Source organism: Patiria miniata, unplaced genomic scaffold (assembly GCF_015706575.1).
Source record: "Patiria miniata isolate m_02_andy unplaced genomic scaffold, ASM1570657v1 HiC_scaffold_9, whole genome shotgun sequence".
Taxonomy (NCBI): Eukaryota; Metazoa; Echinodermata; class Asteroidea; order Valvatida; family Asterinidae; genus Patiria; species Patiria miniata.
Genome location: NW_024037076.1, coordinates 20,019,420 through 20,045,862, shown reverse-complemented (window position 1 = coordinate 20,045,862; position 26,443 = coordinate 20,019,420). Strand labels below are relative to the sequence as shown.

Here is a 26,443-nt window from a genome sequence, read left to right as displayed (position 1 = left end):
GTTAGTGAAAAGCTCTTCCCTCAAAGGGAGTGGAGACCACTGGTATTTTGGGGGTGACTTCAGTTACTCCATCGATCCTTTCTAATAGATTACAGCGTATAATGTATATTTACTTGCAAATGGAAGACAAGTGCTATATTTTTATTTTTGACATGTAGTATTCTTACAAATGTCAGGATCGTTCAATTACTTTTTTGATATAAACGTATTAAACTCCCAGAATTCCTCTGCAACTAGAAAAGCTTGTAATTTCACTCTTCTACACATGTTGCTGCAATCTGTGAATTTTCATCAATTTAAAATAATTATTCCCAATTGATGATAAAAGTTGTAATTTGACTGCAGATTTATTGTAGTCATTAGATTTCAGGTATTTTACTCACTTAGGCAGCCATGCTCCTTCACAGGACCTTTCTCACAATTCCAAATCTCAAGATTTCGGGAACACATTCGCACTACCTCTATAGCCCTTTCCCGAGAGCTGTTCGGATTTGGAACAGGCTACTAGTAGCTGTGGTAACTGCGACCACTCTGAAAGGGTTCCAGACAGAAGCTCTCCCAGCTATAAGAGGGATGGAGCTACCAGTTGTATCTCTCAGGACAAATTGACAATACCACCATCCGATAAGCACTCTAACAGCACATACATATAGAGCCCACATGGAATTGCAACCCACCCTCTCCAGGACAGCAGCAATGCTTTTAGGAGAGTACACTAATGCAAGATGCAAGATACTAGCAAAAAGCCAACACGGCTTCTACACAGGTCTCACACTCTACATGGGTAAAATCCAACCCTGGTCAGGAGGACAAGGGTTAAGGGTCTCTACCCGGGTAGACATTAAACAGTATGGCTTACCTACCCACATTCGTTGGGACCCAGTTCTGCTTACAGTGGACCTGTGTTGATTTCTACAGCCCTGGGTAGGCAAGATGATAGTGTGAAAAGGCCTTAACATCCCTTGGGCCCAGCACCTCCCATAAGCTTAATCCTGCACTGATTGCCTTCACTCATTCCCTTGACCTGCAGTATATGCCCCATGATTTTTTCCCCTGCAAGTACATTTGGAAGTGTCCTCTCTTAGGTATAGTTGGCATACAACACCAAGTGACACCCATGCACTGCAGTCGGTTTGTCCTGCATGCAGACCTTATAATATGATATTACTCTTTTTTCAGTGGATAATGCATACATGTGGACTGCATGTACAGGATGGGGGCTGGACACCATCTTCCTATGGGGGCGTTGTTCAAAGCGGACGATCATGGGCACTATCGGACGATAGGTGGCACTTTTCTTGGCGGCACAATCGCCGACGTTCTCGCGACCTTAAAAAACTTTTAACCACGGTCACTAAATTACCAGGGATGGGGGGCAACAATTTTGTATGGGGTGACATCTGCCCCCAGATGTAGTACATAATCCATGCTGTGTAATGACAACACAAGACCACACAAACTGATGACGTATCCGATGCGCTAACCTAATCCATTCTGTTGCAAAACCTCTCTATTACAATATTATCTTTTTTATTCTTGTAACTTTAAAATTATTATTTTTTCAAGAGCAGTTAGTTGAAATTTTAAGTGAATATTTTTGAAATCCTCTTCATTCTCATTTGCCGGTCATCTGGAGCTATTCCAGCCATTGAAAGTTGCCTAAAATTCACTCAAATAACAACCATCTCGTATGTTGTTAATTTCTTTACAAAGGCAAAGATGACAGTATTAATTAAGAGTTCTGATGAGTCTAACCTTCATATTGAACAGCAACGGGGCTTTCATTGTCCTTGTTTGGTTTTGATAATGAGGCATGTTACAACTCACTTTAGCGAGGCAGGCCTGTTTGACAGTCTTTACTAAATAAGACCTTGCCCCTAGACCAATTAGTGAATGGAACCGTGCACTCCAGCCTTGTAATTTTTCATCGTTTAAAGAAATATTTGATTTATTTATTAAATGTGAAATTTAAGTAGACCACCCCGAGTTAATGCAATAAACAGTCTGGGCCTGTTCAGTTGATGCCTGGCTTGGTTAAGCCAACAACTGCGGAGGAGTTTTCGGAACACTCAACATTAATTGCTGACGCCATGCAATTAACAAGAATATATGGCAAAATGGTTGCTATCCTGACAGGGCTGAGGGGGGGAAAAACGAGCTGAATGTCAAGAGAAATGCTACTTCAGTTGTATCCACCTGGCTGTAAAGTGGATTGCCAACAGAAACACAGTATTCCATTACCATGAGTGTATTTGTGTAGAAATTACCAGCCGGGGTTGAAAGCCCCATCTTCCTTGGCCCTTCTACCCACTGAACTGCCATCATTGTTGACACTATGTACTGCGCAGCCATATAAAAACTCTTCAGCATGCAGGGGCACAGAAGGCTCTTCAGTAAACTCCACCGCACAGGACGGATGGCAAGACCAGCACCATGAAGCAAAGTTAAATTTGTTCAGAGGGGTTCATGTATAATTCCCAACATCCAGACCATAATAAATGACTCATCACCTCGCCTTATCAGTAAAAAGAAAGAAACCTAACTACAACTCTCCAACTCCACAGCACCAAGTTTACCTTCTTCGTTTTTGTTATCTCTCTCTCCCTCCACCTCTTCACTCCTCCCCTCCTTTTTCAGCAGATGATAAATCCACTGCACTCATCTCATTTGGCTGAGGGTTAGAGTGTGTGTACACAAGAGACGGGGGAGAGAATGGGTCCGGAGTGAGTTGTGCGGTACTTCAGCCTGCATCGTGCGTAGCGGCAAACGAGTCATCTCGGGCTAGGTAAGCATGATTGATGATCCGCGCTTGGTTTACTGTGCCCTGGTTATGTGGATATAGGGTATCCCTTGTAGTTCTTCCTTACCCTGTAGCTAAGTATATATCGCTGGGCGGCAGGCAGAATCACAGAGGGAAAACCCTAAAGAGGGGCATTAACAGAGCAGATTGTGGGTCAACCGGCGGTAATTCGCTGTTCCTTTCTGGCGAGCACGCCTTCGGATGTCTTCTGCCTCATCCCGACTGGCCTAGTCGCCCGCAGGACTTTGGTAACTCAAATATTGAACTTGTTTGGGCCAACAAAGCGGCAGCTTTGTAATCTAATCTTTCATGGGAAGGGGAGGGGTTTGAATCAAAGTAGAAAAAAGGGAACATTTCCTTTCTGTGTCAAGATCTTGAGCAATAATGATTTCCCGGAGTTGACAGGATAAAGGTTAGAGAGATTTAGACCAGGCAAGGGGTGGGTCTGAAAAAGCAAATTGGTTGCCAGCAACTGCGTTATGAGGCATGTTCAGGGTTATGTACTTTAGGTTGCAATAGGAGATCACACTTTGGTATAATATATGGCTAATCACTATACACACAATGTTATGATGAACATACTAGTAGTGACCCTTAAAACTTCCAAATCTGATCTTGGGAGGAAGGGAATACACGTATGAGGCAGTAGTGTCACACTGATGAACTTCAATTCTCATTTTGTACCGTTAAGATTCAAGGTAGATTGGAACGGTTATTTGATTGACCGTGTAATAGAATGTCATTTCCAGGGTTTTTTTAGGAAGAAGATTATACCTCATAGATTACATTGGATAGAATCCATTGGTTTTATCAATTGACTGTATATATTCTGTGCGCTTGTAACCCACAAGCCAACCCAGATTTTCAACTGTACTTGAGTATCTCCACTTTTAAACTGAACCAGGGGATAATGTTGACTGAAGGTAGTGTGGTCCCAGGCTGACGGCCTCCTTGAACGAATTGCTACGAAAGAAAAAGTGCTTTCAACACCGAGTCAAATACAGAAATTCTGGACATTGTGAAAAAGTTTGGTGTGTTGTAGCGGATCAGACAGATTTACACATCTGTCTGCTCCAGATGAAGTGGCTGCATGCGAGCTACTCGCCCTGCATCCTGGGTCTATTTCCTCAGGCTAAATATGCAAGAGGAAAAGGGCATTCCAAGTTCAAATATTCTACCATTTGCTGCAGGCTTGTGCTGATTGAGTCTGACCACTTATGAGGGTCTGGTTTTTACATGATCCAGTATGTTCAATTATGTGTGGGGTTATTAATTTAGTCCTTGGAAGCAATTTCCGTGAGCCATCTGGCAAAGTTTCACCAAATTCTTGGGGTGAACAGGAAAAAAAAGAGGGAGAACTTTATAACCACTCCAGTGTAGAAGCAGGCTGGGAGACTCGAAGGGAACAATGTACATCTGGTGTAATGGAAACTGGAATGAAATTTTATGGGAATTAAAAAATCATTCATCAAAAAGGAGTGTGAGAGTACACTCCAAAAGGTGCAGACTGGTATTGGGGACATGACTCATTAATGGATTGCTGGCGCAGGCCCCTATGTTCCAACATCACTTCAGCGGTGAAGAGCTTTCACGCTCGTGATTTTAATAAGGTCCAAAATGCCTGATACGTACAGCGTACGCTTTTATCATTCCGCATGCCGCAAGGCCTTCAAGCCCGGGCGTAATGCAAAGAGTTTCCAAGGGTCGCTTAAAGGCGAATAATGCCGCATTCTGGAGGCATACCACAAGTTCCTCCGACATCTTTGGTGTCTGACGAGTGATACTGACAGTGTGATGTATGGCATATGCTGGGGGATACATCATTTTTCTTGTTAATTGCTAATCCAGGGAGTTTTTCCTACTAAAAGCTGGCAATGCTGATAGCTGAAGTGAAGAGTATAGTTCACAAGATCAGTACTGTGTCATAAATGAAGGCTGGACAACCTAAACAATGACGGGATGTTTCTTTACCCAAACCCAGCTCCTAGGTGGAATCTATACACATCTAAACAAACCTCCCTCTCCTCTTACATAGGGTGAATTAACCCATCAGCAGCTGTACTACATTGTATTACATTGTGTTTATTCACTGATGAGTTTCTTAAAACCATCAAGTGCTCGGGTGCAACAGGGAGTAATAGGGCTGGGCAGTTTCGGGCATTACTGTCTAATTTGCTAAGACAACAAAAGTGCCTGAACAAAAATGGACATGTATTATATATGTATGATTTATGTCCTACCATTTTAAGCCTTAGATATGTGTGGAACTGTCAAACAAGGTCACTTGAGATGTCTTCCTATATTTTTACTGAATTCAGTTCATGAAAATCTCTATTCACTTTAAATTCCCAGTGTTGACTTTCAGTTGTGGCATTTATTGAGTATTTACCAAAAGTGTCACGTCTGTGGCTGAGAATTTGTTTTAACAGTTTCGTTACAGCTTCAGAATATTTTGCCGGAAATAGTGCTATTTATTGTACCATACCTGACTTCATGTTCACATATCGTTCAGTTAGTATGACCGCGGGCATCTGCTTTTTTTGTGTGTGACAAATATAGCATGTCTGATCGCCAACTGTAATGTCACCCTCTGCCTGGGTGTTCCTAAAGTATAAGTTATCTGTTTAATGTGTCACACACTGAGGTGTGTCAAGCTTGCTCCTTAAATTAATTCATCCCTTTCGGCTTTGTGAACAATTCTCTGCATTTACATGTATGTGAACACAATGTTACTGTAATGTGCGTACATGCTTTTTGTATTACTCATAGATCACTAGGTACATTCGCACTTCATTGAAAATTCAGTAAGCAATACTGGAACTCATGCTCTTGGCATACGAACCCTCCATTTTCTTCCTTCACAAATAAAAAATGTAGGCTAAGGTGATCACTGTAATAAAGAGAAATAAAAATTGGTGGAATGAGATCTAAAAGTTCTACAATAAAGTGCAGTATCACCCCTCTTCCCCCCCCCCCCCTTGAACTTGATTCAGTATTTGAACTTGATCCATCATAATTGTGTTTGTCGGAACCCCTTTATCTTTGCACCAGCACCCTTCCAACTTGTGGTGCTAGCCAGAAAGTTAAAATCCTCCCGGATGTACATGTAAGGTCACCGGATTGAGCTTATCCACTGAAACAGTGCAGGAATGGTGTACTACACCACCTATGCCACCTCCGTATTAGCCCACATTTTGTCGGGTTGATAACTGTTTCAAAGCCACACTGTCGAAACTTGTCTTATAAGAATTTTAAGTCACTCTCAGCAACATCCTCCTGTTGCCTTGGCTTTATACAGTTTTCCCTGAGTTTTCTTAAACTTAATGCTGCATTATGTGAATAAGTACATGTAGAATAGGTCTACGTATTGAGCTGCAAGCACACTTTGAGATTTAAAGGCACCAGTACTGGTAATATACAACATCTGCTTTTGCTGTACTTTTCAGAAATTGATGGATTTGGAGTTAAGTATATTATAGCAAATACATGTACATTGTATTATTTCACTGACCTGCTTAAAGCTTTGTGTTCATACATGCTGGAAAACCAAGGGAAAAAATGCAAAGAAAAGTGCAATTTTTGTATCAATTTCCAGGGGACCAGGCTAGCTGGCTTGTACCTGTTCATGGATGTGTAACCGATAGCAAACAAAATGTAGACCTTACTAAAGTTGGTAAATTGGGGGTACTATTTGGAAAAAAAAATCTGTTTTTTTCCAATGATGGTTGGCTGACCATCGTTGGAAATTGATACAAAAATTCCACGTGCCTTGAAAATGACAGGACGGGATGTCTGAGACTATTATTCACTTACAGTCAAGTAAGGTATTTCATAATTATATGGTAGTTTTTGTTTGTATATTGCCTAATCTGTGTTGGGGGATAAAGCCTATTAACTTTGTACACAAGTAACCCCCCCCCCCCCTGCCCCCTCCAGCATGGGCGTCGCCAGGATTTTTTCTAGAGGGGGGCAAAAAAAATTTTTGCCAAAAAATGCTTGTATTTCTCAACACATTCTCGATTTATCAGTTTTAGAGGGGGCAGGGACATTTTGCCCCCCCCCCCCCAACTCATTAAATTTACACCACTTTGTCTTCGCGCCTCTTTTTCTTTTCTTTTTTTCCCTTTTTTTTTCTTCTTTTTTTTTTTTTTTTTTTTGCTTTTCCAGGGGGGGCAAGTGCCCCCCCTTGCCCCCCCCCTCGCGACGCCCATGCCCTCCAGCAACAGTACAAAAAGAGATTTAGGTGGGGACTCCAGCATGCTTTGCCGCTGTATGCCTGGCGTTCATGCGAGGATGAGTTGATGCACGTTCAGAATATAAGAAGTCATGCATACTTTCATGCCATACGGTGCGAGAACCAGCGCATGTGTACAGTGTGTCCCTCACACGGAGTTATCATGATTGGTCATGAACCACCATCTACTGTTCATTCACAGATTCCATAAGGGAACCGAATCAGAAACTAATGACACCAGTACTTTGAAGCATAGACTTTAAGATGAACTTTTTACATAAACCTTGGCTAAACTCAAGAGGTAATATACAACATTGGCACACATCAAAAAACAAAACTACCAAATTATTATGAAATACCTTACTTGACTGTAAGTGAATAATAGTCTCAAGCATCCTGTGCAATCGTGGCACCTCGTGCGCTATCACTTTCAAGAAAAGTGGAATTTGTGTGTCACTTTCCAACAATGGTTGGCCAACCATCGTTGGAAACAAATTGACGTTTTCAAATACTGCCCCAAATTTGCCAAATTTAGTTAGTGCATACTTTGTTTGCAATCTGTTACATATCCGTGAACTGGTGCAAGCCAGCTAGTCTGGTTCCCCGACCTTACAATTCCCTGACGTTTATAAATTGCTCCACTTTGTCTGAAGTAGGTTCAGGGAACCAGACTACAAGAACAGCAATTGTTGCTTGGTTATTCCAACGTCTATGAACACAAAGCTTTAAACAGGTTAGTGTAACAATATTTGCAATAAAATGCTAAACCCGAAATCCATGCATTTCTGAAAATAACAACGAAAGCAAATGTTGTATATTACCTTTAACCCATAAAAGTACAGTGACAAGGAATACAAACCATTCCCTTAATGAATTGATGAACGTTGTCAAGAAAAGCATCCTTCTGCAGGGCCCAGTCTGACTCCATGGATATTGCCCAAGGGAAACCTTGGTTCTAGAAATATCATCTTTCATGAACAGTTTCAAGAGCACTGAATATGTATAGGCAATGAGGAGTCTGCTAAAATATTAACTACAGAACATAAATCCTGCAGTTGCTGGTACAGTGTGCCTGTGTGCAATCACATTATGAAACAGGATCTCTGCACTGTCTACAATGATCCGTTAGGAAGTAATTAATTGTCTTTAGATTTTCCTGCTGTTTCACTGGCAGGTTGGACCATCAGAAATTTGAGATTTTACACACTTCTAATTTTGTGGTCAGGCATTTCAAGGCAGAGTTGGGCATGAATTGTCTATGCATCTGTCCATCTGAAATGGACAAGTGACCACATTGTACAGGTGGTTTCGTGGACATGTGATGGCATTGACCACAGGTGGCCAACAAGCACAGGTGAAATGGGCCATCAAATCACTGGGCATGTTCCTCCATGGCAGGACGCGTAATTTTTTTTCCTAGGAGGGGTTAGGGGAAATGTCATGAATAATTCAATTTTTCCTTTGAATGATTGCAAGACTTAGGTTCTAGTTCTATTTTCCCCTTAATTTAAAATTATCTCAGTGATAAATTTGGAGAAGAAAAATAGCTGATGAAAATGAGCAGCGACGACGTGGATTCGAACCAGGGATCTTTGTATCCATAGCTCATCTCGCTATCCACTAGGCTACTGTGTGGTAGCTCGACGACAACCATTCTTTAAAATGCTTTAATGTATTGTAACTAGTTGAGTAACTAACAACAATGCTGTTGATGTCAATGTCCGTTCCCATGGATAAACATGAATTATTCATGACATTGCCCCAAACCCTCCTAGGAATAAAAATTACGCTGGCAGGATCATAGCTCCATGGTCAGACATTGGACTTATGGCCACAAGAGAGGATTATGAACTACAAGACCAGCTCTACCCGTGCCCTTCAAGTCATATTTGATTTTTTGTTTCCAGAAAATTAATAAAACTGCTGCGAATCACTTGCTGACTGGATCAAGGGCAGATCCAGAACCAAATTTTCGGGGGTGGGGGGTGGAGGGGTGGTAAGGTAAAGAGGGCTTGAGTATTTTGTTTTCTCAAAAAAGAACAGGGGATTTTGTATTTCCACATTGTAACTGTAAGGTATGTGTAGCTGATGGCTTGCGAGGGAGACATGCAATGTTTTAATTTATTTCCTGAAAAATTTAAACACAAAAGGTTTCTTCACTCCTCATTGTTGGGGGGAGGAGAGGAGGGGCCATGGCTTCTGTTGCCCCCCCCCCCCCCCCCCCCCCGGGATTCGCCAATGGACTGGATTCACCTGAAATATAAAAATTGAGAAAAAAATCAGACGGACTAGCATTTCGATCCCAAAGGCAAAAGGCAAGGGCAAAATTCTTTTAGTTTGTGTAAAAAGTTTGTATTTCATTAAGTCTTTGCAACAAAGTTTTGTAAATTTCAGCATTTTCATCCCATTTTTGAGCTATGATCTATGATTGAATTGTCTCCTCTATACTTAAATGAAGATCAGCAAATCCAATATCAATTTACTAAGTGACTGTGTTAGCTTCTGAATAGTTATAAAAATTTCCTCCTGCATCCTTGTCGTTCATCTTTTGACGCATTACAACTTCAATCACTTGCCACCTGCCACTCACTTTTAATTTTCAACTTTCCCAACTTCTGTATTTGTGCCTTGTGGAAGAAGTGGTATATGCAGGCAAATTTAGTACACACACAGTGAAATCAGTAAAAATGTTTATCGGCTTCTGTTTGTTGATCTGAACTTCCTGTGCAGCTGAACCGACAGTGGATGCCCTACCTGGTTGCTCTGCACACCTCTCAGTAAATTCACCAAGCCTTCACATTACGCACTTAGCGCTCCGGGCCCAAAGAAAAATGACGTAAATTCCAGCGTTGGGCACTATTAGAAACTAATACCTGTCAGTCACTCCCTGATTCTTAAAAGGCTAGTTTGTATACACACCTGTTTACTTACTGTGTTGCTGGGGCCTATATTAGAGCATTGCAATGCCCAGAAATAATGATTAACTTTTTAATCCAGAAATTGACACATTAAGGTATTTTTTTAATTACCGTTAGGAAATTGTCGCTACAAGCGTGCACACTACACAGACTAAAAAAAAAATATTGGGAGAAAGTTAAGCCCATGCAGACTTTGGGTCGTTGCACTTTCAGGAAAGTGCTTAAGGAGTTGATCCATTCTTATGCTGCGAATTCTACTTGAAGAGGCTGTGTTTGTTATCATCATCAGAAGTCAGAAACATGATGTTTGATTGTTATCCAATTTCATACAAGTAGGATTGGGACACTCAAGCTGAATAGGTTTCTGTACTGTCCATTAGTGGATCTTTTTGGCAAAGTGACTTGCTGCAGACAAGGATCAGCCTAGACTGTAGACTACCATCCCTAGACAAAAGCTCATTTAGTTCATGTACTATTGGCATAGAATTGCTCGTACAAGTAGTGACTTTTTGTTTGCAACTTTGGTCCCAAAATGGTCTAAAGGAGCCACTGCTCCTCATCTGATCAATCAGTTGTTTACAGTGCTACTGTGAACTGCAGCCAGTATGGACTCAGAAGCCAAGGCGTGCAGGCCTTACTCCTTTAAAACATGGCTTGCACTGGCGACACCGAGTCACTCTTGAATACATCCATGTATAATAGCTGGCTTGAAGCGCTCCCACTCCTCCGCCCAAGCCCCAGTCACTTGGACCCCCGATAATCATCAATAAAGGCCCCTCTCTCGGCGTGTATGGCCTTCCCGTGCCAGGATCAAATGACACCCTCTTGCTTCCTCACAAACAATGGCCGAGATGCGCTTGAAAAGAGCAACGTTCGTCCGAGGGAGGAATTCACCCATTACCTCCCTGAATAGCTCTGGCTGTTACCCCTGCCTCCTCCTCAATCCCGCTGCCTGTTTTCAAAGCCTCGCATTGTGCACGGGGACGTCTGGATACAGTTTCACCAGCCATCTTCAGTCCTTCAGTTCCAGTCTGTTTTTGGAAACTCCCCAACAATTCGCTTGCTGTCACACGACACCGGTTATAATTTGCGATAAATAGCGATACTGTTTCCTTAGGGCCATACAAGCCTCTGTCTTGAAGCCCATGAATTGGCCCTAGTGTTAGGGCTCAGTTCAGAGGATAAAAATATTGATTACTGTGACCATGTCCCAGGGACAGTGCGGGGAGCACGGTGGTCAAAGAAGGTTAAAACAGAATTGTTTGGTTGGAAATCGAGATGGGAATGAGCTCACTAGAGGGGTGGGGCTGTCATATGAATAGCATTATATCCCTTGTGTTACAAAGAAAATATACAATGGACTGAAAGAACTAAACTGTTTGAAATGCAAGGTCTTAAAGCTGTTAATTAAAAGTAAGTTCCAGTCTAAGCCCACAGCTGTAAACAACAGTGGCTTTATTTTATAGATATCAGTCAAATGTCATGGGAAGGACTCGAGGAAGATTTAGTTACATGTTAGAGGACAAAGTTAGCAACCGGAGAAAGATTGAATAAAACTTGAAGGTTGAAGCCATTAATGGCGGCAAATTTCAATCTCGTCAATTGTACATGCTGCATTGAAACCGCCAGACACTTGGACACTTAAAGAGTTGGTACAACTTATTTTTTATTGTATTTGCATTCTACATGATTCAGCATCAAAGTGCAAGACTCAGCTGTATGCAAATTTCCAGAGAGGATGCCTGGATCTATACATTTTGTGGAAAGGTCAGTGGACCCATTATCGATGTTTCACCAGGTTGGCGCAAGAGAGTCGTTTGAACTGCAAATCACTTCTGCATCATTGAGCCCGCCTATAACATGGCCTACATTCAGTATGCGGCAGATTCACACCCTCCTGTATCACCCTCATGTGTGCGTAATCTGAATAGGCTGCCATAATCAAATATTCTCACATGATACCTCCTCGGACTGGAGAAAATACGAAGAAGAAAAGAGAAACCAGTGCACCAGCCTATACCGGATATAGCTTAAACAACCTGTGGCTAAATATACTGCCGGACCGGATTAATTGATCCCAACGAAAATGAGGGCCAGCACGTCTCGGTCGCTTTACTCCCGTGACTTGTGGGTCATCTTGGATAAGGTCAGACGTGCTTGTCAATTGATGAATGAACCCGCCAGGGCCCAGGGATGCTCCCAAAAGACGCCTTATTGACCTTATTCATGCCGCTTTCCCCGGAATAACAGATGAATAATTGATATTGTCGTGATCAGTATTGAGAAGCGCCAAAGGGGGGCTATTACAGTGTGTGGAGTCTCCATACTAAAGCGGTCTCCCCCTTTTTTTCTTCACCTGCATGCCGTTACTCTTCAACATGCGTGATATTAATAATTTGGGGCGGTTGTGATCTCACGTAACATGCATGAGGGTTGTGATCACTCATGTATAATGCCCTTCATTTATTTTTGATAAATGACAGTCAATTTCTAACAGATATTTTCCCAGTGTATATTTTTTTAAGCCGAGGAAAATTCAAATGCATGGCAAAATTTAAGTTGAATGCTTGATGGACAATTTGAGATTGAGGGGTGACTGTGTGAGGTTAAAGGCCAAGTGCTAGCAAATCTCTGCCAGTGCCCGATTCGTTAGCTCTCTGTTGATTCAGAACGGATACCAATTGATTTTAGCGTAATCAGATTTGGCCAGTGCCGGGAGCCACAGGAACCAAATCAGCCTCTCTCCACAGCCTTGAAAGTCTCTATTCACAACGTCTTTGTGAAGATTTGATGGTCGTTTCCCCCATTTCTTTCAACTTTTGTCAACAATAAGCATTCTTCTTTTGTCCAACGTGGCCACATATCTGGAGGCTTGTCAACAGAGAGTAGAAAGGAGTAGCAAGAGAGAGCAAGAATTCTAGAGTTTTTCTCGAAAAATTTCCAAAGATTGGATTAGTGTTTTTATATAAAGAAGTAAAGAAGAAAAATGGGAGAAAAGTGCATTGGTGACAACTTGAAGGGGTCGACTATTTCAGGCATTTCTGCAAATTAGGATATTGCATGAACGTTTTAAGTCATTTAGACAGACTGAAAATCTCTTTCTCTATCGACCATGGTGCGGAAATCTTGCGTGAAATGGCAAGACTTGCGGTTTTTTGAAGTAGATAATTTGTGTCATGCTTAAGCTGGTCGGCACTTGTGCCAGTGCTCCCGACAGATTTTGCTTTGCTTCATCTGTAACCTTGAACTACTATAGACAACAGTTTCCCCATCTGGTGTGCACCGATGAAGGCAGACTTTGCGTGTCATCATTTTGTCATATGGCATCATGCAAATAATTAGAACTGTATTAAAAAAAGAAAGGGCAGTGTACTTTTGAAAAGAGAAAGACAACAGTTGAGGTTTCACAGTGTCAGTGATACGGAGGGATTTTCTGTCGATGGTAAAAGGTGGATTTCAACCAACAAATTGGACACGTAAGGTAGGAAGATGAGGACATGTCATTGCCATCCTTTTTATTTTAAATGACTAAGAATAAGAATGATTTGACATTCTGGTATTAACAAGTTCGCACTGTGATTCTTTTAACATTGACCGGACCCAGACGCAGGATTGTTTTCACAAACCTCGATGCCAGACAGGTTCAGGCCGTCATCTGAGGGTAGCACACCCTGATATTTCCGGCCTCACTTGCTGCGAGCGGGTCACAGACAGATATTTCCAGCCTCGCTCGTCGCGTGTTTATCCGTCATTCGTTCTGAGAACCGCAAAAACCTTTGCATGTACCGGTATACACGTCATTCTGAACTGGTTAAGGCTAGTTCATATATCATGTGAATGCAACTGATTTCAGTGAAATATGGCAGGGTCAAAATGTGTTCAACTTTTGCAAATTTCCAGCATGAATATTTGTGTTTGCAAATGAACCGGCCTGTATTTGGGAGTTGTGCTAAGAATTAGAAGCATTTTTAGTCTCGAATTTGACACTTGGTTTGGGTCATTTTCACTTGGTGTCTGTAATATTTTTTTCTTCTTTTTCATATTAAAAGAGAACATGTATCGTGGTAGGCCTACATGTATGATGTAAGTCACATTTCTGTCATTGATGTTTTTGTACCACGCAAGTACACTTTTACTGTAAATGTGAATATTGCCATATAGATACATGTACATAATTCATATCAGCAACCCATCAAGTCAGATTTAAAAAAAAAAAAATTTGTCCAAAACAGTCAGAGAAATTAGACCATTTCAAGTCAAATTATGTCATTAAGGCAAGGCCAAGGCATGAGCGATTGTAACTCTGGTTGATGTTGAATTATGGACACAAGGTAATTTTACCACAATTTTAGTAGAACGCCCTTTTTTTAACTGATCCCCTATAACCATTTAGGCACCATGCATATTCCATAATCAATAAGCTGTATCATGCGTCCTACATTGAATTCAGCTCAGCAGATCATCCAACGAAACCTTTCCATTTCGCAGAGGAAGTTCTGTCGCAAGGTGTTGGGCATACTGTCACCCACCCGCACCGGGCTATTTTACTCGTTTCGAGTGGAATCTCAGAAAATCTGTCTGAAGTGGAGTGACTAATGACAATGTGGAATGCATTTGAATGGACCTTAATACATTGAGCAAGTACTTGGAAGGATGGCTCGGGAATTCTGTCTGACGTGCATCCCAATTTTCTGTGACCTCAAATCTAGGCCAGAGTAAGGGTGTACATTTCAACCACACCTGCAAAACTCACATATTGTTTGAGGGGGACACGCACTGGCTCAGGTACACTTCAAGCGGAGCATCCCCCTGTGAGTAATCGTCATTCGAATGCATTAATTGCGACAGTCACGATGTACAGATTCAACAAGACAGTCGAAGAAAAAAAAATTAAACGGGATCTGAATCTGGGAATACTGTGAAGAAGGGGGAGGGTTCTTATTCTGCTTCTAGTGCAACGGTAAAATGCTACGCAACTGGAATTTTGCATGGGTAAATCATATCCACTTACGTGTATTGGATCTGGTGCATACCATTGTGATGTACATGTTGATTCAGTCAAAATCAGCTGCAAGTGGCTTTTAGAACATAAGTCCATGGGCATGACACATTACCACAATAAACTTATTGAACCTCAAATTGGTTTTTGTGTTTTTTTGTTGATTGGTTTTTTTTTCTTTTCTTTTTTTCATTTTTTAGTGCTACCATATATCCCTAATGGAATTTTTCACGTACCACTTGTTCTAGCACATATGCTCACTGGAATTTTCTGACGAATGAGGGAGAGAGAATTATTTATGGCATTATATTATTGATGTGAGTAGCATGTGTGGTCATTGTGTTGGTAATTAACTTTAATTCTTAATTTGAAAATTTTGTGTTAGTCATAATGACTGTCACTGTTGATTTATCTTGCTGCATACATTATGCATAATTGCGCATATTCATGCAACAATAGTACACCTTTTGAACTCCAGCTCTCAAAAGGTACCGCTTTGTGTACATTGTAGTTTTGTCAAAGTGATTCGTGTGGTTTTGATAACTTAATTGTGTTTTGGATGTATGCACCGTAATCCATTTCTTGCATCTGGATTGCTCGTTTAAACAAGCGTGTTCCGAGAACGTGTTCAGTACATTTCCCATGGTACAACATGACACTCCATTGCAAGACACATTGTAATGATGAAAATGGCCTTCATGCATTTGCAATGACATCAATGTTTAAAATAGACCCGATGACTACAAATGAGTGTTCGATCGTGTTCAAAATAGTTGTATGAGTTATGCTCATGAGACTAGCCATTGTAGCAGTTCTTTGTAATGAGGCAAAGAATGTGCCCCATATTCCCTGGATGTACCTCACTGTATTAAAGGCATATAGGATCATTTGTGTTTCATGTATTGTGTTTGTTTTCAATATTACCACTGATGAGAGAAGTGTTGAAGTTCCAGCTCAGTGGATTGTATACTTGTCGAGAAAACAGTAAAAAATGTGCACAACCTTTTGATTATGAATCACGAAACATTCTTTTATTTCCAAAAATCAGTCACTTGACTAATCATTAAACTTCTAAAATGACAACAAGCCAGGCAATAATTTCAAGGGGTGTTTAGTACCAAGACGTTCTTTAATCTAAGTGAGCTTTTTGATAATAATTTGGTAGGTTACTATCGGGATAAATGCAAATGATCCTTTATGCCTTTAAAAAAGTCTGAGAATCAGGTAGTGTTTCGGCAGGATACTAGTAGGCCTAAGGGATTGTAGACCCAACCCTACAGACAAATGTTGGGTCTAGAGCTAGAGCAGTACATGAGGAAACAGCATGAGGAAACAGTATTTGCATATATAAAGAAGAATAACAATATCTTGTCAAAATCAGTATTTGTCTGTAGTTCCCATCGGATTGTGTGCTGACCGACATGTAACCGAAAATCTAGGGAGCTCTTTTGGTGGAAAAACCATACCACATGCCACCAACATTTTACTGAAGTGCACCAGGAAACTCTTATTTCTAACCATGTACATAAATCGAAACAAATTTATCATTTCTTCAAAGCATATTTTACTTTTATTATTTTTTGAGTCATATTTATTGATTTTGTTATCTTGCTTTTTGCCAGATTTCTTTTATTTATGGATGTATTTCTCTAAAGGAGTATGGAATAATGTCTTCTTGAATTGAATTGAATGGAGTTGTTGCCTTCTGCAATGACTAAATTGGGTCGCACAGACATGTATTCCAAGAAATATTTCTCATACATGCAGTTTAAGCTGTCCTCAGGTCGACCTTGCGACAGCACAGATCAGTCGGTGACTGCCTTTTCAGGATCAAGCTGCTTCTGAGCTATGTCCGTCGGGAACAAATTAGTCGCCGATTTTGTTTGCGACCTGAGTGCAACTGCACCAATAATGAGACAATTGGCATCAGACAGCGCAGAGTAGAACAATTTCAACTTCTACGGTGTGTTCCCGCCAAGCAGGAATCAATCGCAGTCGTGTAGCCAATCAGCGTGCAGCAAAAATGGCTGAATGAACAGATGTGGCCGTACCGTACCCCCGTTTGATTGTTATCAACACGCTTTTATCGCTATTGTTAAAGAAGTAACCTGAATGTCTATGCCATGGAATCGTCGTCGCGTCGTGGGTGACATGAGCACGGTTGCAATTATTTTGTGTCGAGATGCTGTTCCACGAGAATCACAAGATTTCTCAGTTTTGTGACCTGAGCATTACTTTTGCTTGATGCTGACAGTTCCGTCTTGGTGCAAGCAAATTGCAGGTCAACCTGAGGCTGGCTTTAAGTGAGATTCACCGAACTGTTGCTGAAGAGGAACCAATGCATCAACCTCAATACTATCTGTGAACAATCTTTAGAATGATAGTATTGTATCCTCCTCTTAATTTTTCATTTGCCCCACCCATCCTTTTTTCACCCCTCAAAGACATCTTCCCCATTCATTCCCCTCTCGGCCTGCATTCATCAGCACCCTCCAACTTTACTTACATGTAGATCTTCCCTCACATCCCTGATAAATGTCGGTCCCCCGCTGACTTGTTTATTTAATACACGCTCTTCTGTTTGTTTAAAATCAGATAGGCATGTGTCATATCTGATTGATGGCCCAGCTGCAAGAGAGACAGGTTTTGAGTTTTTTAGGTGTATACATAAGATGGATGTAGTTCATAACAATACATCATCACCTCGGGTTCCACTATAGCTCCATACATCATTGGGTAATAGGAGCGGGTGGGGTGTATTATTACTGGAATGGTATTTCCTAACATTTTTTTTTTCCCGCTGGAAAGGTACTAAGAGATCTCGAATTTCATGTGTACACTTCGTGGCCGGAGCGTATCTGTTAAAGTTTAACCATGGAACTGACTTCATTTGTTAATTCCCGGACAGTCCCATGAGTGCATGCTATTTGTGGATCCCCTCCACAAAATTTGAGTGAAGGTGAAACTTAAAGCAAGTGCATGTATTTGAAAATCGAACCAAACTTTACCGTCATCTTCTCAAAAGTCAATTTTTCCTTTATTTTTCTGATAAAAATAACATAATGTAGCATTTCTGACCATTTGTTTTAATTTAGTCAGGGCAGCCCTCAATAGAAGTACATTCCAGAAGTAAAGATTTCTAAATAGGGAAGTTTAAATACAAACGTTAATTTTGTGTTCATTTATCTCATAATCTGGAAGGATTAATGTTTGAACATTAATGTTTGAAAATCAAACAAAACTTTGCTGTCATCTTCTCAAACATGTAAAGCCAATTTGTTTATTGAAATTGCTTTTATTTTTCTTGCTAAAAATAAGGTCATGTACCTATTGTTTTTAAATCCAAACATTATTGACTGTAATATTAACTTTTTAAAAAATCTAGTCAGGGCATCCCTCATAGAAGTACATTCCAAAAGTGAATATCTGTGTGACAGGTTTGAAATACAAACCTTAATTTTTGTGTCGATGTAGCTCTCAACCTGGAAGGAGTTATGTGTGAACATTACTGTATAAATAAATGTGATGCGTTGAAACCCATGGTAAAATATATTTGATTTTGGGGAAAATTCTTTTGGATGATTTGATCATTTAAAACGTGTTTTCATCAGCTTGATACTTTAGAGAGAAATAATACTTGAAAGGGTTTTCAACTTTCCCGTTGTGTAAAAAAAAACAAGCATTTTTATTGAAATAGGGTTTCACACTTACAAAAATGCCACAGGATAACATAGTACCCACAGAAAGACATGCCAAAAATCAGGGGGGAAATATTGAAAATCAAAACAACAAGTTAAATATTCAGACTGATTGTCTGAAGTTTTGTGTGGATGACATAGGCTGGACCAATGTCCCGCTTCAACGAACGTTTCGCTAAATTAAACTTAATGGTTAACAGAATTTAAGGCCTGCATTTTTAATGCAAATATTGATCCATATGTAGCATTTGTCTTACCATGAATACAGACGAATTGTGTATATTTGATTACTCGGGGAAGAGAAAAAGGACGTTGAACTAGAATTTGGCTTAAATTTGCTTGTTTTCATGCCCAATTTGATCCCCATTGAAAGTGCAGCCAAAATGCCAAACCGTGCCAGTATCCCCGTGGGGGAACATGTAGAGAGCGGCGTTTCTGACACGTTCCCCCACGTCCTGCATTGGAAGTCGCTGTTTTCATATTTATCACATTTTACCTGAAATGATTAATTACCAGTGATAAAAACACGACAGCCAGGTAAAGAGGATTCATCCGTCATTTGCAGGATTGAAGTTGAATTTTGTTTCTACTAGACAAATACATGCAAGGCATTGTTTGTCTTTTTTTAATTGCATTTTAAGGTGCATGTACTTTTTCATTCTTATATTATTTTGTACTTAGGAAATAGTTTTCTTGATTTGGAAAGAAGAAAAGTAATGTTCTTTTACAGAGACAATTTCGAGTTTTAGTTAAAAGTTACTGATATGAATATTTGTGAATGAAAAATGCTCACCTTAAATCCCATAGGATCCTAAAAGTTACTGATATGAATATTTGTGAATGAAAAATGCTCACCTTAAATCCCATAGGATCCTAAAAGTTACTGATATGAATATTTGTGAATGAAAAATGCTCACCTTAAATCCCATAGGATCATTGTCAATTGCCTGAGGAAATTATTCCGTCTGACACGCATCTGCAGCTGGAAATAATGAGGCATGTAGGCCCTCTATTGCAACCAGCAGTATAGTCTACGTATGTGAAGTTTCATTGCCAGAAATTCCAGGATATGGCTTGTAGGGATCACCATTTTCTCCAACTGTACATGTAGCATCCACCACCGTTATTTCAACTTTCAAATTCAGCTACACCATCACAGCAGGCAAAATCAACCAAGGGACTGTTTTTTAACAGTTAAGAATTCCCTTGTAAATTTGATACAGCCTTGCTTTGACTGGAAGTGATTGATATACCAGCTGAACCTACCAGTTACCTCTTTTGTCTGTTGGTGGAATTTGACTCGACACAGTGTTTATACGAATGTGATCTGACTGGTTTTTTTTTTACAAGCTTGTATACAAATGCATGGCAAGAGAAAGTACAGTAGAAGACATTTTTGACTGTCTGTGAACATACATGTATATCATTGAAAACACCAATAGAAAATGTAGTTCTTCAGAAGAAAAACATGGAAATGTTATTCTAAATGGAAGAGGTTGAATTACAAGCCTGTTTTTTCTGTGGTATATGTGATTCGTAATCCAAACTTTTATCATCAAAGTTTGTAGACCTTGAGTTCCTGGTTCTTGTTCTTAAAGAACATTAGTCATGTACGCCATGGTCTTACCAAACACAATTACCAAACAGAACGTGCTGCCTCTTTGAAAACTCCTTTCCACGCTGCGTACAGTTTCATTCATCCAAATCTCTGAACCCCCCCCCCCCCAAAGTCCTGAGCCATATAAGAATGCGGTAGTGTACAAACAGAAATACTGCACACTGTCAACTGAGTCCGGTGCTTGCTCTGCGAGATTTGGTTCCACAGCAAACAAGAACGGAGAGGGAGAATGTTCCCATCCCCGGCTGACTTGACTCTAGAATTATCAGAATAACGGGCTTGGGAGCCAGCGATATTGAAGGAATATGATCCACACACATGGGTCTGTGCGTGGCAGACCCACCTCTGGATGATGGCAAGAGACCTAGCCATCGTCAAGATGCTCAGCCTCTGCCCTGAGATAAAGCATACAGATTTGTTCCTGTTTGTTGTCGGACCAGCGGGGTGTTTGTTATTGCCTGCGCCCGTCTTTTTGACTTGACTCTGGCACTGGATATACAAACAATGATGAGTCAGTCGAGTCGTGGAATGGGCATGGGTGAGTTTGACTGGATTGCGAAAGGTAGCCGAGGAGTGTGTAATTATCAACAAGCAGGCTGCTTGAAGCAGCTCACCGTCTCATTAAAGATTGGAATCATAACAACTTGTATAACCAAACTGTACAGGATTGGAATTACCCTGCCACTCAGACTTAAAACTACACAAACATAACATACCACAAAGGGAAATGGACCAGGTGCATAAAAATAATTTAAAAGTTGAACAAAACAATAGCGGGCACGGGGTTTGAACCTGCAACCTCCAGAACACCGCATCGGGCGCTTCTAACTGAGCTATCCAGTCCTGTGTTGGTTGTTGATTCAATTAGTCATCATTTGTTTAGGGGTGCAAGTCGGAGGCCATAAACCTGCCACGTAGCCATGGATTACACCCAAACTCAGGTGTATGTTCTGCCGTCTTAAACATGTATTTTTTGCTTTTTGGTTGATTGAGAGTTTGCTGCTTCTGCTGTTGAGTTGTTTCTGTCAAAAACATGTATACTTTTAATGATAAACCTCTCTGATCCTTCAAAGCCTAAAGAGGTCTTGGTGGATTATCATAGATTTAGGCTAGGTAAACCCAAGCTGTTAAAGACCATCTTGCAGGGGACAGTGAGAGGGGGAAGGAAATGAGGCAGGCAGAAGAAGAAGTGGCAAGATAGCATTCAAGATTGGACAGGCCTGGAGTTTGCCGATACTCAGAGGGCAGTGGAGAACCGAGAAAAGTGGAGAGAGCTGGTTAAAAAGTCATCAGTGGTGACCCAATGACCTCCTCCATAGCAGTTATGGGATAGATAGCTCTAGATAGACAAGCTACACTGTTTCTGTACATGGGACTTGATTCACTTTGTGGATCAATGTGTCATTATAGTTTCTGCACAGTGAATGATTTGGGAGGTTTCAGGAAAGTTCCTAACAAAAATGCTTTGGGAGTTGGAGTCCCGACTTGCCTACATGCCTCAACTTGCTTCTATTTCTAAAAAGGCAAATCTTACCCAAGCATCCTACTTCTGCCACCGCTGTTGCCAGTGGTTCTGTATCAAGTTGTTCATACTGCTTTGTGGAGTTGTCGCTTGTGTCCATCCTGCTTGTCCAGCACCTCACCTCTCTCCACTTGCTCTAAACTTACAGTATCTTTTGCCAAAAAAAGGGCAATTCAAGTTGAATATTTCCGGGTGCCGCATACAAAAAAGGAAAAAAGGATACAACTTATAATTAGACCTGCATTTGTCATAGTGTGCATCACTCATTAAGGGGGAGATAGAGGAGATTGATGAGCTGAATAATCCTTAGCTCTGGTTGACCTTTCTCACACATGGGTAACTTCCTCATATTTCACCAATTAATGGCATACCTTCAAGTCATGCTGATCAGCCAGCCTGCAGCATCAACTGGATCAGAGTGTTCAAAGTAACAGCTTATCTTGTGTCAGTGACATTTGGAATATCAGAGCGTGAAAAGAAGAAGATACTTGAACTTTTACTTTCTACCAAAGCACGTGGTTCAGTCCCCGTTTTATTTGGGTTTTTTTCCATTTCAGCGAGGATTTTCAATGTTATTTCTAAATCGAAAAAAAAAATATGGTGAGTGTGACAGGTGGCAGCATCTAAAGCATCCTGCCGATTTTTGGGCATACCTGATTTAATCAAGGGTTGCAAGGGGGCCATGCTTTTTACCCCCTCCCCAGGCATCTTTAGCATCCCATTTGGAGTGCCCATTTAGCCAGAGGCCCAGCATCCACTGTATTGTGTGCAGGACAAGGCCTTTTGATTAACCATTAAGTCGCCTCTATGGACCGGGGCTGATGCTGAAAAGAAATAAATCAGATTTCACAGATTGAGAAGCCTTAGGCCGGATGTATACTCACAATCAAGCAGCCCTCTCCCTCATTACAGATTGCCTACTACTTACATGGACAGCTTTATTTAGAACAATCCCCAAGCCCACAGGTGAAGCAGGTGCATAATTCACCTGTATAATGATAGGGGGTGGGGGCGGAGATGAAAGGCGGGATGCTGGGTCAGTCCCAATTAGCTTGTAATTTTTATCGCAGAACCTATCCACTGACACTGGGAACAACACGCGCTCCCGCCACAGGTCACAGACTGTATTACGTACAAGGTGTAATTGCGGTAGCTCAATCTAGGGTCAGTCCAATCAGCTTGCCATTTTGGGGTCAGCATGTAGCATACGTAACGGCACGTTCCCCTGCCAGCATTCTCTCCCCCCCCCCCCCCCAACAGTCCGTCTGCCCCGCCATGGGCAAAGAGTTGTTTGAAATCAATACATTGGGGGGAAGTATTTCCATCATAGTATAGCCTCATCACTGACAGTGCACATCATCAGCCCAGTGACCCAGACACATTGGTATTTCTAAGAGAGTGCTAGATCAATAAAATGAAATATCCAGAGAACATGTAGATATTTCCCTGCTGTTTTGAGGGGATAAGTTGGTCAAGGTTGTAAAAACTGCCCCTTTCTTTTTTTACTTTCCCACCCAGCACACTTCTATAGAGACGGTAATACCTTTTTCACAGTGATTTCCTGTAAAACAAGGCCAAGGGTGTTCATTCTTGAAATCAATTAGCTCTGTTTTTCACGCATCCCGGTTTCCTCTCCAGAAATCGATTCACACTGTGGTCTACGTGCTCCCTCCACTCGCAGGTACAGGTGAGCTGTAGTTGATTGCTGATTTCTCAGCTCTGTTTGTTCAGGCTTCCCCATACCATGCCTCATTCATTGTGGGAAGAGGAACCACAGGGAAAAATTGTCTGTGGGCCCTACCAGTGAGATGGTGTCTCAAAGTATCAGACAGGGGAAATTGTGCTTGTAATTGTCACTCCTATTATCATTTTAATTCCTTACTTTGGGGTAAACAAACACATGAAGCTTTTCTTCAAATTAAAAAACAAAATCAGAGGGATAGCTGAAAATGAAGATTCCTTAATATTTTCACTTGTAATCCAAACCTAGAGCTGCATTGTCTTGTCCATCACTTTTCCTGATTAAACACTGATGACTATATAGCCGGTGGGACTTTGCAGTTGTTTGGAGTTCCTGCTGCGTGATTATTTAGGTGAAGTAGCAGCATTTGATATGTTTTTTCCTCTAAGGCAGCATCTGAGCAGAAATAAAAGCCACCAAAGGTTAAGTTATTCAAATTTGTTGCCAGGCAACTACTTTGCACATGGTACCCATCAGCATAGGCCCGCAATGAGAAATCTACACACAGAAATGCCATGGCATCAGTGACGTGATCGCCATGACTGGCTGTCGGGCCCCTACACACTTTGTAGCTTAATATTGTACCAAAAAGAAACAGCTTGGTATCAGGACTCATTAAATACAAGTTTTGGACCATAATGGCTACCAGGCTGCTGATTGACAGATCCAGAGGCTTGGGGACTCTCACTGAGCCTTGGATCAGGTGACAATCAAAGAACAGTCACACCGAAATTCCTGGGCGATAATTGGATCAAATTACTCCTCCACAATGGCTGGATTCATGTGTTTCTCTGATGTTGGGGTTTTGTGCTCTCCTCCACCCCCCCCCCCCCCCCACCTCCGCAGATGCCATGAACTCTTCACCGGTGATCACATGATCAGGAAAATTTACCCAGAGATGACCACCCCTACACTATGCCATTTGTTGTTAATACAAAGGATTTCATGGTTGACACCTGGGTTCATTAACACCACCCAGGCCTTCTGAGTGACAACACACACACGCAGGGCATTCAGAGATCTGATTGCCAATTGGCACGTGTGCTGCACCAGCGGTGACCATAGTGATACCTCCTACTCTGCTCCTGTGGGCCTATAAAAAGATCAGCACATATTACTTTGTCAGTGATAATAGATGATATCTCCTTGACAAGAAACAGGCTGACTCTGTCTAGATAACACAGTGATACATTATCGACAACTGGCACTGTGCTTTTGTGATATTGGCCATGAGGCTGACGATATTGTCATCTGTTCTATAGTTGGGCTTAGAAATACAAGTCCATTTCACCAGCGAAAGTGTAAATTTATCTGTCAGCAGAAATAGACAAAGTGTGAGCTATAGTGACAAGAGAAACAGCAGAGCTTGTTTTACTGCAGTCTCTAGGGCAATAAAGGACACACATGATTTAGCACTGTGTCAGTGATATTTTCCACAAAAGAACTGTGATTCTTTTCACAACTCAGTCCCTATCTGAAATATCTCCAGCCCCTGCTCAGCCAGCTGGAGTGTGAATCACATTGTCAGTGATTTTTACCCTGTTGATAACGAGGACCATACCATACGCAAGAGTGTGCATACTGTTGACTGGGCCCACGCATTGATTAAGTAGTGTTGGCCAATCAGCTGAGCCAGTATGACCAGTCACACTACGGGGACTGCAGTTTGAGTCTCACAGCGAAAGAAGATGTACACGTAGCCAGGGGATCCCGGCACCGGCTTATTTTTTTCATCTCTGCCAATCTGCAAGACATCAACTAGGAGCATTAAGTTTATGGCATTTTCTCCCAACACGCAGAGCATCCATTCAATCTTCCGTGTACTCACAGGAAATCTATCATGAATGAACGAGTTCTTTAAAATAAAAAAAAGAAGGGGAAAAAAAAAAGAGGCTCCTTCACTCCCTGAATCCGGTATTCAGCTGAGAGTGCCTTCAGCCGCCTTTCGTCTATCACGCCTGCTTCATTAATATTTCCTGCCCAGCTTTGAGGAACACCGGCGCTTCTACATCATTGGTTTTAACAACATGAGCTGCGTGTGCGTGTGTGTGTGTATGTGACATGCAAATCAAGTTGGACACTGTGGAGGAGTTGGGGCCCAGATAGATCGACTTGAAGCAGTCAGGAGCTCGGTATTGGGATATTTCTTGTGGAGTGGACGAAGTGCTTGTGTGTTAAGTTTACAAGTATCAGTCAGCAAAGATCTTCACATGGATTTGTACTTGCATCGACATAAATTACTCTTCAGCGCGGGTTTACATGCATACTGAATAGTGCTCAATTGCATTTTCTACCTTCTAGAAACACCTAAATGAAAAAGGCATTGGAGGAAAGAAGCTCATTTTGGATTTATAAGCTTGCTGGACTAAATGTAATCTTTGAAATTTCTGGTGAGTTTCTCCTATCTCTAATTCTATGCAAATTTGTTGTCATAGTATTTTATGTATGCTGTAACTTTTATGTATTTCTATAAGCTCCGCCTTTATTTGCTAAATTTTGGTTACTCAGCTCTGGTTTCTTCTCACATGGCTCAGATTTTTTGGCTGGGCTTGTATCTGCTGTATTGTGCTCTAGTGCTCTGCCTTACGGTCCGTGCTTTGTTGCTGTGCTCCTCACTGCTCTTCTCGATCTCTGCTTGTCTGCTCTAAGCTCAGCTCAGCTCTACTTTGCTATTTTGTAGCTGATCTTGTTTGTTCTCTTTTGACCTGTTCTGCTGTGCTCTAATCTGCTGTGCTCTAATTTGCTGTGCTCTACCCTGTGTTCTTTTCTCCTCTTTTCTCTGCTCTTTGCTCTGTTCTGTCCTGCTCATGTTCACGCTTAACTTTGCTCTGCTGTATAGCATTCTGTTATCTTTTGTTCTGTTCTGTTCTGTTCCGTTCTGTTCTGTTTTCTTTTTCTGTTCTTTTCTATCCT

General features: G+C 41.3%; 1 protein-coding gene across 2 annotated transcripts in view; it reads left to right on the top strand.

The window, feature by feature from the left end:
• The first annotated feature begins 2,636 nt into the window (after nucleotides 1-2,636).
• LOC119720157 (thrombospondin type-1 domain-containing protein 7A-like) overlaps nucleotides 2,637-26,443 on the top strand; it is a 111,920-nt gene continuing 88,113 nt past the window's right edge. Inside the window, exon 1 of one of the 2 annotated variants that reach the window (XM_038189716.1) lies at nucleotides 2,637-2,785. The gene's annotated coding sequence lies outside the window, so the exon portion shown is untranslated. Of the gene's footprint in view, nucleotides 2,786-25,197; nucleotides 25,921-26,443 lie in introns of those variants that run through there. The other variant, XM_038189717.1, reaches the window with a different exon arrangement.